At 35.6% G+C, this 16,626-nt stretch overlaps 1 protein-coding gene across 1 annotated transcript in view; it reads right to left on the reverse strand.

Moving 5' to 3' along the window:
• Positions 1-15,765, reverse strand: part of LRRC4C (leucine rich repeat containing 4C) — a 249,513-nt gene extending 233,748 nt beyond the window's left edge. The window contains exon 1 of the mRNA XM_074909386.1: positions 15,711-15,765. The gene's annotated coding sequence lies outside the window, so the exon portion shown is untranslated. The remainder of the gene's footprint in view (positions 1-15,710) is intronic.
• Between the last annotated feature and the right edge of the window lie 861 nt (positions 15,766-16,626).

A 16,626-nucleotide genomic window follows, 5' to 3' on the forward strand; every position in this document is an offset into this window, starting at 1 on the left:
CTTTAGCTTAGAGCTCAACAGCATCCATCCTTGGCTTCATTTATGAAGCTGAAAAGTCAGAAAGAAGAAGAGAGTGTACAAGTTTTTTCCAAAAGCTTTCTTCATTACTGATGTAACTGGCATCCAGATCCAGAATACGCTTTAAGCACAAACAAACATGACTACAAAACTGACACAGGTGAGTCCCACGTAATCCATTCCTTATAATTTACTTCTGCTACCAATGGAGAGCCTACAGTTACCATTTTAAAAGTCAGTTTGAGATCTGTCCTAAAAAATTGATCGCCAATCAACCCTTTAAGCAATTTTTTTCTTATACAACCATATGTGGTTATATGACAAGGTACTGATAAACAGCCAAAAATAAAGTTTGGAAAAAAGATAACAGCAGCAGACCTTAGCAGACACACAATACTAATGAATGAAAGGAAAGAAAGCAATTTTCAGTTTACCTGTCTTCAGTAACCCATGGTAAAATTAATTATCCTTCATGCCAAAGTGTAGAGTAGTTATTTTTCTCAAATGGTATGCCGTATCTTAGGATATTTCCATATTAACAATCTCCACAGCACATTCCTTTTTTCTGGCAACCTGTGTGTTGGGGGAAAAAAAACCCAACATTTTATGATGTGGTGTGTCTCATGCTGACAGAGCAACAGATTATAATGTGCCTTACAATGAGTATATTTAGAAATGTCATGATTAATTATGAAATAAAAACACTTCTGAAGTATAAGCACTTAAAATTTCTTAGGCAGACCATACAATTTATAAATATAGAAAATAAAAGAAAATTTATCTGATTTTGCCTAGAAGTTACATTCTGTTTTGCTTATCCTTATCAGCCATAATATTAATAATAACATGGAACTTGTTCTTGAGACACCACAGAGTGGGTGGTGTATACTACAGCCATTATCCCATTTACCAGACAAAATATCTGCACACCGTAGTGCCAATCCACATCATCATCCTTTTCTGAACTGCATACACTGAAACGCAGCTAGTTATTTTGTTGTGCTAGGGGTTTTTTTATAACATTTGGCAAGAGCGGTACATTCAACAATGCCAAATGTACAATGCTAGGAAGCACCTCTGAACTTGGGTATTCTTTGTGCTGAAACTGTCTCTGACACTGTAGAGTTACTTCTTGACAGGAATTAAAAGCCAATTATCCCCATGACATACATAAATCTTCCCTACTAACTGCAGATTTATACAATTTAATTTTTTTTTTTTTTTTTTCCCCTAGGACAACCTTTTCATCAGCCTGCTTCTATTGTGGTCCTATATATGTGTAACAGCCATTAACGGGTACTTACATATTTTATTCATCTAAAACTGCTTCATGTTATTCCACTGAAAAACACTAAAATTCTAAGGCAGGTGTGTACTACGTTAACATACGTTAGTTTTGGACATGATGCAGCTGTTCAAATACCTGGAAAAGTAATTTCTCTTTTGAAGGAAAAAACACCCGATAGTAAATACAGTGTTGATACCGAATTAATCAGAATATCACAGCTGTATGGTATCTGACAAGTTCATGCCAGAACCCAAATACTTCTATAGAAAATAAGATTAGTATAAGTCACTTAAATTCCAGAAAGCTCATTCTATGCTTGAAGGTAATGTGCGACGGAAAACTCAGGGATAAGAACGTGGTAACGTTCCTTTGTAAATAATACTGAGCTTACCTCGAGAAATTGTAATATTTGCAGTTTCTCTTTGAATTTCAGAAATTACATCAGTGCACATCACTAACCATTGTGCATCGTATCTCATCAGTTATATATAATCTGAATAAATGAAAATTTTGTATCTAGTTAATATGCAGTACAGAAATACAAGGAATATTTTGATCACATCCATCATGTTTTCTCTAAATAGTGATTTTCTACACTGAAGTTATATTATCACCTGCTTTTATTAACTTGTGATCCAGTGGGTTTATTAATTAACTATAATTAAATTATTCTATTGTCAGCTTCTTGTCTCTGCTGTTTTCTATGTATAGAAAAAAATAGCTTCAGGATCTAGAAAAGCAGTAAATCGTTATTTAAAATTTAACTGGATGGATCTAATAGTTTCTTACCATCAGTGAGAATTTCCATTTGGACGCAGATATTAAAAATAAACATTTTCTTCATCAATTTTATAGAATATAAAAATAGAAACATTTCATCCTATAGAAAAAAAAAATATATAGGGAATAGAATATAAAAGTAAAAGATTGCTATTCTTTAAAGCACGGAAAAAACCTTTATACGTACACCTACACAACTGATATATTATTCATCTTCTATAACAAATGAGAATAATTAGGGGACAAAAATAGACACAAGAGACAAAAATGCATCAGACATATTCACAGTCACAGATTATACCACAGTTTCACTTACTATTATATAAGAGAAATCCACAGAGACTACTGCTCTTTTAAAACTTAATCACCAGGATCACTCCAAGAACTTCCCTGTAGAAAGTGATTTTACTCTTGTGCTGCATGAAGTAAGAATTTGGCCTAATGTTACCATTAAAACTAGGACAGCCACTCTGCTAAAGGTAGAACAAGAGGTACCTTTCATCTTATAATAATGCTTTACTAAATTTTAAATGAATTTCAAATAGTTTACTGCCATCAGTATTTTATCCTTCACAAGGATGTTATGAACTACCTCTGGCAGCAGCGCAGGAATGGATCAGACGGCATCCCAGTCTCCAAACCAGATCACATCTTTGCACAAAGACAGTGAACATTATTCTATAATGAGAGAAATACCTGCCACTTGCTATTAAAAGTGTTCAGGCATAGCTTCAGCGGAAAACTTTCTTAATCTGTCCTCTCTTTTTTAATGTATGTTGTAGTTTAACCCCAGCCAGTAACTAAGCACCATGCAGTCGCTTGCTCGCTCCTTCCCCATCCCAATGGGATGGGGGGTAGAGAATCAGGAAAAAAAGGAAAACTCATGGGTTGAGATAAGAACAGTTTAATAACTAACATAATAATACTAAATATTATAATAATCATGATGATGAAAATGAAGATAATAAAAAGATAGAGAAATGAAACGCAAGAAAAGACAGGTGATGCACAACGCAATTGCTCACCACCCACTGAGCAGCGATCGGCCCCTCCCAGCCAACGCCCCCCCCAGTTTCCATACTGGGCATGATGTCTTCTGGTATGGAATAGCCCTCTGGCTAGTTGGGGCCAGCTGTCCTGGCCATGCTCCCTCCCAGCTTCTTGTGCACCCCCTCGCTGGCAGAGCTTGGGAAACTGAAAAATCCTTGACTTGGGATCAGCACTGCTCGGCAACAACTAAAACATCGCTGTGTTATCAGCATTATCTCACACTAAATCCAAAACACAGTGCTGTATCAGCTACTAAAAGAAAATTAACTCTGTCCCAGCTAAAACCAAGACAATCTATCACCTAATAATAATCCATCTTTAACAGTAGAATAATCCAGGAAATTTCAACAATACCACAGAGTTCACAGTCACATATGTACTGTATATACTGGTAACTACTATCATCACTCAATTCCTGTCCTGCTTTCAAACACAGTTTAGGGAAAGGATAGAGCAATGGTTACAGATGGGATGAGGACTCTGTCTACTGCAGTTCAGTTTCTAATCCAGCCATGCTTTTAAACTGGGTCACCAAGGTGGTAATGGGTGTTATGCACAGAAAAGCATGGAGCATATGGATTTTATCTTTCAGCCTATGTTTCCCATCTGTAAAATGGCAATAGTAATTCATCATATAATTTTACTTTGTCTTTTCACTTGTGAACAATAGGCAGAATTATTTGTACAATGCATATAGCAGCAATAACAACCTGACACTGATGGTTTTGTAATAAAAGTAATAGCAGCAGTAATCTTTTTACAGTTAAACAAGTATTACATTATAACAGAGAAACTGCCTGGAGTATAAATACAATTACATATATGATTAATTACTAAATAATTTTCATTCTAGACTTGGGAATCACTGACATAATCTTTGAGGTTGGAAGGGACCTGTGAGCACCATCTAATCCAACCTCCCTTGTTTGACCACCTAAACAGTAAACGCTTTCTCCTTAGATTTAAATGGAATTTTCTGTATTTCAATTTGTGCTTATTGCCTCTTGTCTTCCCTGAAACCAGGTTTCAATGACATCTTCATATTTTGAGTGTTAAGTGTTTTTTTAAAGTGAGCATTTAGTTTGCTTGCTTCTCATACTCCCCCTAATGCCATGGAATCCTATTTCCTTCTCATGTTCCTATAACACAATCACCACTAAAGAAAGGATTGGTCTTTTATCCACCAGCAGTGCAGTACCTCCTTCTTAAAACACCTACCACATTCTATTGCATTCCAACAATCCGTTGGTGTCTCAAAACTTTAAAATCATTTTTGGACACTTTAATTTCAAACTCAGATTGGGCTTTGCTTTCTGATAGCTTGACAGGACATATCACTACTTTCTATTTTCTGCTTTACAAATGTTATGTCTCAATCTTCCCATTGTTTCTATAGTAAAGACTACATGATTAGTAAGGACAAATGCCCTCATCCATTGCCATATTGTATTTCAATAAAACCTTATTTTCACAGGCCTAATCATATCCCCCACAGAAATAACAGGGTCAAATTATTTCACATTACAAATGTTTATAAACAAATTAGAAAAAAAAAAATAATCATGGTATTCTTGTTCCCTCATGAGTGGTAACTAAGACTGAATTGTCTGGATTTTCCTTCCCTTTGCATAATGCTATGCATGTCTGTGTACTTTTGAAACAAATGTACTCTGCAAGCTCATTTAGTCACCCAAAATTTCCTAAATGACATAAATCGTCAGCACCTTCTGCAAGACAATTTCCTTAGTTTATGATGCCTCTGTGCTGAAAAGAACTGGAGTCCTAAATAGATTAGGTCAAAGTACCACAATGGAGAAGTCTTCATTGGATTTATACTTGGTATTTTTATGGAAATCACTCCATTGTTCCTACTAAGTCAATAAATCATGCAACTGGTTGGCACAGGCACAGTTGCAGAACATGCCATAAAATGTGCACATATATTTCTCTTACTTATCGCCTGGGGAAAAAACATTAAAATGTTTCCTATACTGTAATTCTGAGTACTTCTAGTACACTCATTGAAGTAAATTCACTCAGCACTCAACTATAATTTTTTTTCAAATGTTTTAAATTAAGATTTTTTTTCTTTCTTAAAAAAACATTCATGTATCCACACAAAGAAATGTTTTGCATACATGAACCACTATGTAGCTTTTAGAGATATAGTTTCCAGCCATGTAAAACTGATTAATTAAAGAGAGCTCAATAAACCATTTCTTTACCATGGTGTAGGTTATCAGCCAAACATTAGGCACTTTTTTTCCAAACATATTTTCTTATTCTGTCATTGCTTTAAAATACCCAATTTCTTTTGAGGGGGCAAGGGGGTAGTTCTCCATTCTCAGTGATAATTTAACTTCCTTCCTGTATGAAATCTTGGGTACAACTCCATTCCTAACAAGATCAAAATGATAGTTAACTTTCACTGCTATAAACAACCCCTTTTCAATTCATTCTCGTATCTGGTATTTGGTGGAGTCATTAACACCAGTGCAGAATGAATGCTATCCAAGTGTACACTGCAAGCAAAAAGGAACATTTTATACCTATCTTACATAGGTGTAAAAGATCACATATGTTTCAAGGCAGTGTGTAAGTTTCTATATTTAATCACAGGGATATCAAATTGCAGCCTGGGATGCATTTGCTTCCGAAGGACAACAGCACAGGACAGCCTCAACCTCGTAGGAGGAGCCCCATGGTCCAAACAAATGGGAAGGAGCACCACCAGCTGATTCAGAGCGCCGTCTCCGAGGCACAAAAGGTTTCCTCAGAGGAAATCTTTCTCACATCATGTTCAAATCTGTCCCTTGAGCTCCTAAATGTAACAGAAACAGCTTGAGATGCTATGGCTTTGAGACAGACTAGGAAACAGGACAGTGCAGCAGAGCTTTTTACTGGCTGAAAAGCTTTTAAACCATGTTTTATATATTTATATAGTTTGCATGAAATAGCAATGTAAGGACTACTGCTATTTTAAGCCTTTGTGTGAACATTGCTAACTTTAAGACTGCATTATATTGATTTAAATCATTTTTAGCTGGCTTAAACTAAATCAAAATATGACATTTTGAAATATGAACATCTACACTGGGGTTTACACTGAAAGAACTGAAGATATGAGTTGTTACTGGGTTTCAGTGCAGATTTATATCTGGACCTAAGTCATCTTCATATACTCTGTGACAGATGCTCTTCACTTAGGAAAGGCAATATAGATTAATTCCCTTACCACAAAAAGGGAAAGCAACTTCTGGATGCAGTGAAAAGACATACATAACTATTATTTATATATGCAGAAACAGAAACTATTTTCTACACTGCTATTGACAAATTCAAATGATTTAATTTATCATGACAGGACAATATTTAGCTTTAAATCAGAATTCATTAAAGTAAAGGTGGCTAAGCCAGAAAGATTTTATTTATGCTGCTTAAAAAGTTAGCTTCATATTTATTCATTAACAATTACAATCTGTCTCATAATTTATTTGTATACACTTAGAATTCACAAACAGTTAAAAATCTTAGTCCATATCTAATTCATGCAGAAAAGAATTATCCTATTATTTAAATAGCATTTATCTATATATTGATGATAAGTAACATACTACAATCAGATTATCCTGAGTTTATAGGAATTGATATCATATTTTACAAATGTCTTGGAAATAGAATTTGAGGCTCATAGTAGGATGATGTTGTAAAAAGAATTGTATTATCCCTCCCTTAGAGCAATGTGTGCTCAGAATTAAAGACAAGCTGAAACACGTTCTGCAATTCCTGAATATAAGACAGGTTCCTATCCCCAAGTTAAAAGAAATCATGTTGTCATTATTACTTAGATATGACTGAAATAAAAAACAAAAAAAGCAAGCAAACAATCCCCCCAAAAAAATACACCCGTAACTTAAACTTTTACAGAAATATATCTTTCTTATTGTCATTTGAATGTTTACAGATTTAGTTCTTCATATTTCCGAGTAAAATCAATCCATGTGTAGTAGAAGTAGAATGCATCAAGTTTGCAAGAAAACATCAAAACTTCAAGTTTTAAGAAAACTTCAGTTCTCTTAAAATCTTTTGATCCAAAGAAAGGTTTCTAACTTGATAGAGTCAGTATAACTTATCTTCTATATGACCCTTTCGCAGGCAGTATTATGCAGAAAGTTGTCATGTGGTTCTGCTTATGCTCAGCACGGTTTTATTTAGTTCATAATATGCAGTTCAGAGCGCCATATCAAGACACTTCATTCAAATACCACTGTAGGTTATCTCCCACCCCCCAGAGACTCACTTCAATTAGAAGACATTTCTCATATCATAAAAGACCTTTGAATACTTTTGATGAAAGATCCAAGATTTTTTTTTCATCACTATTTCTTTATTTCAGCAACACAGCATCACTGTAGGCTACAGATTATGTTAAATGGAAGAGAAAAGCTTGGTTTGTTCCTGAGAACCTACTGGTTTATTTCTCCTTCCATGTCCTCTTCCCAGACCCACCCATAATCAGAAACCCCTGAAGGGGGTCAAAACACAAATATGAGTTCCCTTAATTTTTAAAATAACCCAAAAAATGAAGTTACTGGACAAACAAAAATAAAGCAAAAATTAACACACAAACCATAAGAACCATAACTACTATAGTAGTAGTGATCTTTTATCAGTCTTCTGCCCTTGAGTTTCCCCACAGGTAAATTATCTCAACAATTTGTCACCTCTTAATCGTGATGTTTTCATGATGTAGATGAACTGAGGATTACACATAACTGCCCTTGAAAAAATGAACCTGAGAAAAAGGTCGGCATACAGTGCATTGATCCCTGAAGCAGCCAGCAGAAAATGAACACCCATTGACCAAGGAGTGGAATAATGGCTTTGCTGACAATCTCAGTGAAGTTCAGCCTCTGCAACTAAGTACTTAGATAAAAAGATGGAGCTATGAAGAAAATCATCTCCCTGTCACCTCTGTTCTCTGCTTTACACAACTATTCCCCCTTCAGTTGCATACATGGCCAGATGGCCACCAACCAAGGATGGTACACCACTTGTGATCGCAGCAGTTTTCTTTGCCCTTCTGGCCACAGATGATATGAAAACACCTTATTCATCAAAAGAAAGTTTCTACATTGTCAAATGGTACTATAGCTTGTTATAATTATTATTATTACACCCTTCTTCACCTCTTAATTAAATTCAGATGTAGCCAGCAAATCCACAGTGGACTTATGGTCCCAATCTATCTTTATAAATATTGTAAGGTCCTATGAGTATTAAATAACCACCAGCATGCTAGTTGCACATGACTCTTCTAAACGCATACATTGTGTAAGAAGAAAAACAACTGAATACATTACTGCTGGATATAGATGCAAAGCAACAAAGAAAGACAGCATTACAAACACATCCAGAGACTAGATGGAATAAAAGACAAAGTTTACTTTATTTCTGTTTAAGTAAACTTAAAGTAGCTTTAAATTTAACCTTGGTAGGGCATTAGAAATTCTATCAATTGCATTAAAACACAACAACTCCAAAAGAAAATAAAAGCAGCTTAATTTTATCGGTCATAATAAGGAATACTGCAGTGACATGGTTTTTATATCACTGCACCAATGAAATGTGAAGAGGTGTTTACAACAGTGTAAAACAAGACAGCCCCGTAGAGGGATAAAAAGTTTAACTATATATTTCTTCTTTCCATAGAGTCCATTAATCAGGAGCATAGGTGTCAGGGATATTCACTGGTGAAGCAGCTGGGCTGTGCAGTCTGGATATCTATACAGGGAGCATTACTCTTTGATGCCAAGAGAGGAGATCATTCTACACTCTTATCTCCTAGGAATTTAAGGAGATCCAGCTGGAAAACAAAAACTTTCTTTTTTTGATAATTATTATGATTTCTGACTTTGATATAGCAAAAGCCAAGCTCTCTGGAAAAAAAAAAAAAAAGGAAAAAAGGAGGGAAGATCAAAGATCTTTATATATTAGTGTAGGCATATATATATATATATCTATTTGGTTATAGATTAATAAATATCAAAGTTACCCAAAAGAAGTGGGAGCAATGCTCCCAAGAGCTGCAGATCTGGGAATTTTCAGAGTAAATTCAGAAGAAAAAAATAATCCACGATGCAGATACATGAAAAATGTAATACAATGCAATGTAGTCTGAGTGAAGGTACATTATCCATCCCTAACCTGAGAAACATTTTTAGTAAGAAAACACCTGGGTTTTTTCCATATGTATAAAGTCTGTTTTATCTGTTTTCACTCAAGCACCTGAAAACGGAGAAAATAGGATGACATTTAATGGCACATCCAATGTGTTTCATTCACTGACTCAAAAGGCTTTCAGTTATATAGTTCAGTCCTATAAACTGCTTATGGAAGGACTAAGTTGAAAAGTTTAATGTCACCAGACAGTTACTGGATAACCAAGACAACATAACCATGATGTATCAGGTAGGAGCACTCCAGTTTTAACATAACTGTACAAAACCTCGTGTAGACTTCAGCAATGACCATGTATGTGCAAAGAATATTGATTCCAGCTGTAGAAGATAACAGAATCATCATCAAAAGAACAAAATCCAGTCTTGTAATAGGAATGGGAAAGTGCTAGCAAAATGAAGGGTAAGAGAAGATACGCTTAGAGTCTATAAATATATTGGCTGGTTGAAAGTAGAAAGATACAGGGAACATTTAATGTAAAGGACAGTGTCATAAAATCAAATGTGCATACCCTAATGCATTTAAAAATAAAACCAGAAGATTACTTCTGAACATTAAAATGGTGAATTTTCTGTAATAACCCTACATTCAGAAAAACGGGGACAACCATACTTTCTAATCTACAGTCAACTAAATTCAGAGAGTTTTCTTTCTTAAGACAGACTAAATTGATTTTAAGAAAGGGAATATATGATGTAGCGGTCTTATAGAAGGGAGAATCAGTGTCAATAAAGAGCATTACAGCAACAAAATCATAGTTTTACTGGGTGTTAATCTCTGGTCAGTTGCATTCTCACACTAGGTAGGACTTACCTTGGCAGACCATGCTCAGATACCTATTCTCCATGAATAATTTCCAGAAATACACATTTCTTCAGTTTGAGAATCAGTCACTGGCATAACTCACTTGACCAAATTCTCTTCATGTTCCATTATGATGCTCACAGGATTATCTTTAAAGTACAGCACTCACTTTGGAAATCCAAAATCATTCTGACACTCATTTCCCCTTCAGAATCAAAACAATGTTTAGATATAGTGGTACTTTAGGCACAGTAAAATATAAATGGTCTCAAAACAGCCCGAAATACATAAAAAATGGGAGTTCTCAATTATTCCTACTTGTACGATTATTTACTTCAGTAGCTCCTGCCACCAGTCATTCCTCATCACCTCCAGGTTTACTGATGGAGTTGTTATGGATGGATACAATGATACGCATGCACATTGAGTGGGTGTTGCAATACTTCAGGCATTTTCTTTTACTGATTACCTGACAAACAGTGAAAGTTGAACACAGAAATATATTCTTACTACATTTTATTCACTGAGGCTTTGTTTTCTCTTTATTTTCTTCTGTTCCAAAATAGCATTGCAGGTGAACTACATTAGCAATTCCGCCAAATCGTAAAAAGGACGCAAATATTAATCTTCTCCAGAACAATAAATTGGCTGAAGGAGAAAACAGAACCGGGTTTGGAAACATATTCAGATCCAGATTCAAAATTCAGTGAACGCTAAATACAGACATGACACAGTGTCAGCATTCAAAGACAGCACTTCATGATCTCTCCAGCTAAATGTTTCCGCTCAGATAAGATTATGAAAACTGTATTAGTAATTTCTCAAAGACAACATGCAGATAGAAACAAAGCTGCTATTTCCTTTCCTCGCAACAGAAGTATTCTATGTTTCATCTCAGGTTTTCACTTTATTGACTTTGCAAAAGTAAACACCTACCACTGTCTGAATCCAGTACCCAAAGGAAACAACACTGTTGATTTATATAATTGTGTAGCATTTTCAATATATTTCCTTATTCTTGTGTGTGCTAGCACTCTGCTTTCATTACTGTGCTGCATATTAAACTTTTCCATATTTTCATTATCTGACCCAGGCATCTTCAACAGGTTCCAGTTAACTTGGGATCTGACAATGTGTATCAACATATTCTGCTCCCTCATGATCAATATGAGTGGTAATTTTAATTAATGGAAATTAAGATTTTAGTGATGTGTAATGACTATTTATATATGTATCACTTCATTGGCCTTTCATTCAGACCATCACCTAACTAGACAAAAGTCCAGTTTAAAAGAGCTGGATGCATGGAAGCTGACCATCCATCACAAAGTCTGGAAAATTTTCAGACACAGTTGAACTCTCCAGAGCAATAATTTGAACTATTTAACCAACACATTACCAAGTGTATAAATGAACTGTTTACTACATTATTATCAACTGATACTTTCTTAACAGTTCAGCATTTCACCAATTATCAGGCCTAGCATAGAGGACACAGCCAGCATAAAGATGAACCAATAACCAAACTGTATTTGATACAAAAGGGTTAGTACATGGGTGAGCGCTGGGGGTACAAACAGGTGAGATTATACATAATCAACATCAATCCCACTGACCTCAACAACAATGCCACATGACCAACAATGGGCGGAATAAATGGTGAAATGCAGTTTCCCATAGAAGGAACAGGAGACAACTGAGTCAACAAGCCAAATACATAAGACCAAGGAAGACACACACTGAATCTCTACACAGCTCACGTTTACAAAGGCCAGACCTGACTGGAGCCCAGTCCCAGGGAGACAGGAGGTCCTTCCCCAACAGGGAACTCTGCACAGGGCATCCCCCTCACACACAGACACTGCCCCTCCTGCAATGGTCCCAGCTGTTATCCCTCAGTGGGACACCTGGCCTTTGTTCACTTAATGCAGACCCCTGGGCTCCTTTACCCAATGGCTCTGTCTGCCAGGCCGGCACCACCCTGGAGGGAAGCCTAAAGGTAAACTCACCCCCCTTTGGGAAGGGCTGTGGGAATCACCCATATGTCAACCTTAATTTGGGGCTTGGGGTTGAAACCCCAGCATTTCAGTCAGTTACTGTATAGGCTATGTGGCAAGATGAACACATGAGCAAGACAGTGAAGATTGATCAGTTATCCTAAGAAACAGAACAGTAGGTCTGAGGAGAATGTACTGGCGTTCCACCAGTTATCCCATAATTATCAGATACTAATAAGCATCAAATCCACTCACCCACAGAAGACTTTCAAAAAAAACTTGTATTAGAGAAACATATACATGACAAGAAATATAAAATGTAACTTCTAATGTATTTTCTATTACTTTTTTATACCTCATTTGGTGAACAAATTCCCCAGGTCAAATGAAAACACACCTATTCAGCTAAATGAAAAATAACTCACTTTTAAGCATTAATGAGATTTAACACAAAAGTGTAGTAACACTGTCAAACATCTCCACTCCTCAGACCTTGATTTCTTTACCTATATGGCACCTGTGTCTTGGTTAAATAAAACACTGGAAAGAATTTTCTGAAGCAGATTTCCTAAAAACATAGTATATTCAGTTTCTGAAATTTTATATTAAGTGCCATGGGCAAAAGAAGAGTAGTGATAAAGTGTCTCAAGACTCTTCATGTCATGGATGAATACAGGGAAATAATAATGTGAACAAGAATGATAGGATGGCAAAGTCTGTACTCCTCCAAGGTGTAAGAAAGACAGGCTGAGGGGTCAAAAAGCCCTGGTGTGTCAAGACTTGCTGAATTACAGTTTTACCACTGCCCCAACATATACTGGGACAACAGCCTCTGGCAACAGTTGCATTATGAGGCCACCATTTCCAGTTATTTTACAGCAAAAAAGAAAAAAACAGCAGCAATAACAAAAACATCTCCTTGCAATACAGAGATTAAAGGTAAAAAATAATCAGGATCAGATGTGTTGTTTATATATCGTAACCTTGTCTGGGTAAAACTAACATCTTGTAGATAGGAATTATTTAGATTCAAATGACAAAATCCAATTGCATGTTTGTTTTTCCTCCTAAAGAAAAAAGTAGCAAAAACTGGGGGGGGGGGGGGGGGGGGGGGGGGAAGGACATCAGCTGTCAAGTATGTTCTTTTTAATGATTTGGAAAAATCTTGGTTAAAGGAAATAAGAGAAACTTAAGTATAGAGACTATCATAAATAAAGAGGATGTTATAAACACCTGTGGAAGAGCTTAACCATTCATTTGTTCCACTCGTCTAGTATTGTTTGAAACATTCATTCACATTACATACTTCTACTTATTTTCTAAAGTATATATTAATGACATATTAAAATCAGACAACTTTCTTTGATAAGCAACTCATAGTCCTCTTCACTAGCAGTAATATGCTCATTCTTTTGGTGGGCTTTTACTGTGTTAACCATGTATCAGAAGTAAATGTTCTCCTTGTACTCTCAGAGCAACATACAAAATGGTCATGTGCCTGCCTGTCTTCAACAAGACTTCTCCACAGTGTGAAGCGGAAGTCAAACCAATTCCACATTCAAAATTTACTCTGCTTGCTGCATCAGTTCAGAGATACAACAGTATCAGTGTGGAACATTAGTTTTGTCATATTGCTCCCTGCTGCATAGAGTGACACAGGGCATGCCAGGTCTATGTCGTTTCAGCTTTCACTTAGTAACTAGTTGTCTTAGGTCCGTTAAGAAAACTTCCATAAAAGATAGGGAGCAATGAAAAAAATGTCACTATGTAAAACTGGATTTTTCATAGTAAAGGAAGAGAAATACTAATCTGATGAGTATGGCACATGGATGTTAAAACTCTTATTCTAAAAATGCTTGATTTTGCTTCACCTTGCATTTTGTAGAAACAGTTGTTAAACTCAGTGGCGTGATACTGGAGTGGAACAGTCATGTTCCTAAATTCAGCTTAATCTCCTCAATTTATAGAGGAATCCAAATCTAAAATCTAAACACCTCTGACTGTTGTTTACATGTGCTCTGATTTTTTTTTTTCATCTGTAGGTATCATATTCCTGTATGCTGATATGCAGTTGGAGAAACACCTTTGAAACTGTTACAAAGGATGTGTAAGACTTCTATGTGATTTCAAGGTTTGCACGTGAATAAACTTTGAGAAGTACAATTTTCTGATGTCAAGACATACACACAAAGTTCCAAACAGTAAGAGAGATGCATTAAATATATTCTACTTTCCCCTATTGCTCTTTAACACATTCTGTTGGGAGGGGAAAAAAAACCCAACCCAACCAACCAATAACAAACTTCCACATACTACTGAGTACACTCATCTGTGTTTAGCATTTTCAATTCTCAGCATCAATGCTGACGATGTCACTGAATCAAATATTATGGCTAGATATCTAAATGATGAATAACTGCATGACTAAATACATCTGTGTTCATTAAGGCTAAATCAAGGATAATCAACATTTTTGTTTGTGCGGTAAACAAACTGCTACCAGAATTACGGAGAATTTTTGGTCTTGACAAGTCCTTCTGTTTCCATACAGCATTATGGGTTATCAGTTCTGTTGCAGGGTTTGTTCTGAGGTATCAGATCAGATGCAGCCAGTGGAACTGAATCAAGAGACTGGGACATGAGTGCGTGTGTCTGAAATGACAGTCACACGCTCTTGCTATATTTTCTTTGCTTTTTAAAATATGAAGATAATGAGCAGAATTTAAAGTGTTATTACCTAAGCTTGAATCACTGCTTTTACATACCTAGAAATATCACTACAAAATGACACAGAGACAAAAAAGCATAACAAGTGCATCTCCAGTATCACACTTAAACACTGCCTAGGTCTAACCCGTTATCTATTGACTGCACATATTCTTATGTATCACAGAATGACTCACAGAGCTAAAATAATAATTGTAAAAATATCTGAATTTCATGTTGGATTGACAGCCCTGGAGACTTAAGTTTTCTCCTCATCCACAGAGCAGAAACAGTATAAGTAGCTGTACTACAAGCTCTTCCTCATCACCACCCACTCGGAGAGACTATTGTTAAAGGTAAAAGACTTCTCAATATTACAGCATGATGTTTACAGCCTTGAATCATCTATGGCTTCTTTTGCAGGGTTGATAAGCACCTGCATTTCAAACTGACTTTCAAAGAAATTAAGGGCAACTTGAACCTATGGAAAGAGGAGAGGCAAGTCGTACTGAAGTGAGACACTCAGGAAGCTATTTAGCAGTCATCTTGAAAAAAAAAAAAAAAAAATTTAAAAATGCATTTCTCAGCTAAGATCCTAAAACAAAGTCAGTCAAGTAATTCTTATTAGGTACTTAATACTTCAAAAATGGGGGAAAACATATTGTAAGATTTTGGAAAGCGTATTGCAAGAAAAAGAAACTGAAAATATAAATTTTGTAACCAAGGGGGAAAAGACTTAAATACCAGCATAAATATTACACCAGCGTTAGTTCAACTAACCAATCACCTATATAGATTATTTAACATGTGGGCAATTTCTTACTCACTGTTAAGTGAATATGAGGCTGCAGTTCAAAACTTTATTGAGAGTTTCAATGAGATCTAAAGGAGTGTAAGAAAATAATAGCAGTGAAAGCAAGTTCAAGCCCAGCTTCACCTCAATCAGCTAATGTAATAAAGACTCACAAGTTTTCTGTAATTTTAACAACGCAGACTAAAGCAACATCACTAAAGTCAAACTATCACTCATTTAGGCAAATTATCTGCTATCACTCTGTTAAAATGGTGGACAGAGATATCTGGAAAAAAAAACCCTTTTCGTTACCTCAAAACCAAGAAGTGCATCACTACTAAAATTTCCCTAGAGAAAATGCTGCCATATTTATCTATTTCAAGATTAAACTTTGATTAATATAATTATTTCAAAAGCATACATCTATATAGATGCAAAGATATATCACATCAACGTTCTGTAAGAAGGTCTAATTAAGATTAAACTTGCCCCCGTGGTAAATGTGAAATTCTTTAATTATAATCCAAATTATGTAAATTGAATAGTTTCTATTTCAAAGACTCACTTGCACGGTGCTAAGAAGCTCATTAAATTCAATTAGCAGTAATGTACGGCTGTCATGCTTCCATTCTGAACCACAGTATTATAGTAAAGTTCTTCGATTATATCCCTGTAGGGCATTATTAATATCACATACCATACAAAATAATCGGAAAGATCTACTTACCTTTCCCCCTGGTTTGACGCATTCAGTCTCAAAGAAAAGAAAAATTAATAGAAACATGATAATGCACGAATAGATTCAAAAGTACCTGATGATAAAAAGTAGAAATATGCAATAATTACTAAAAATCAAAGACTGTCAACAAACATATGAATGCCAACAATACAGCAGAATGTTCCTACGCAACACAAATTGAATCTATAACGATGTGCTGGCAAAAGCTCAC

The sequence above is a fragment of the Athene noctua genome, chromosome 6 (genome assembly GCF_965140245.1).
Source record: "Athene noctua chromosome 6, bAthNoc1.hap1.1, whole genome shotgun sequence".
NCBI lineage: Eukaryota > Metazoa > Chordata > Aves > Strigiformes > Strigidae > Athene > Athene noctua.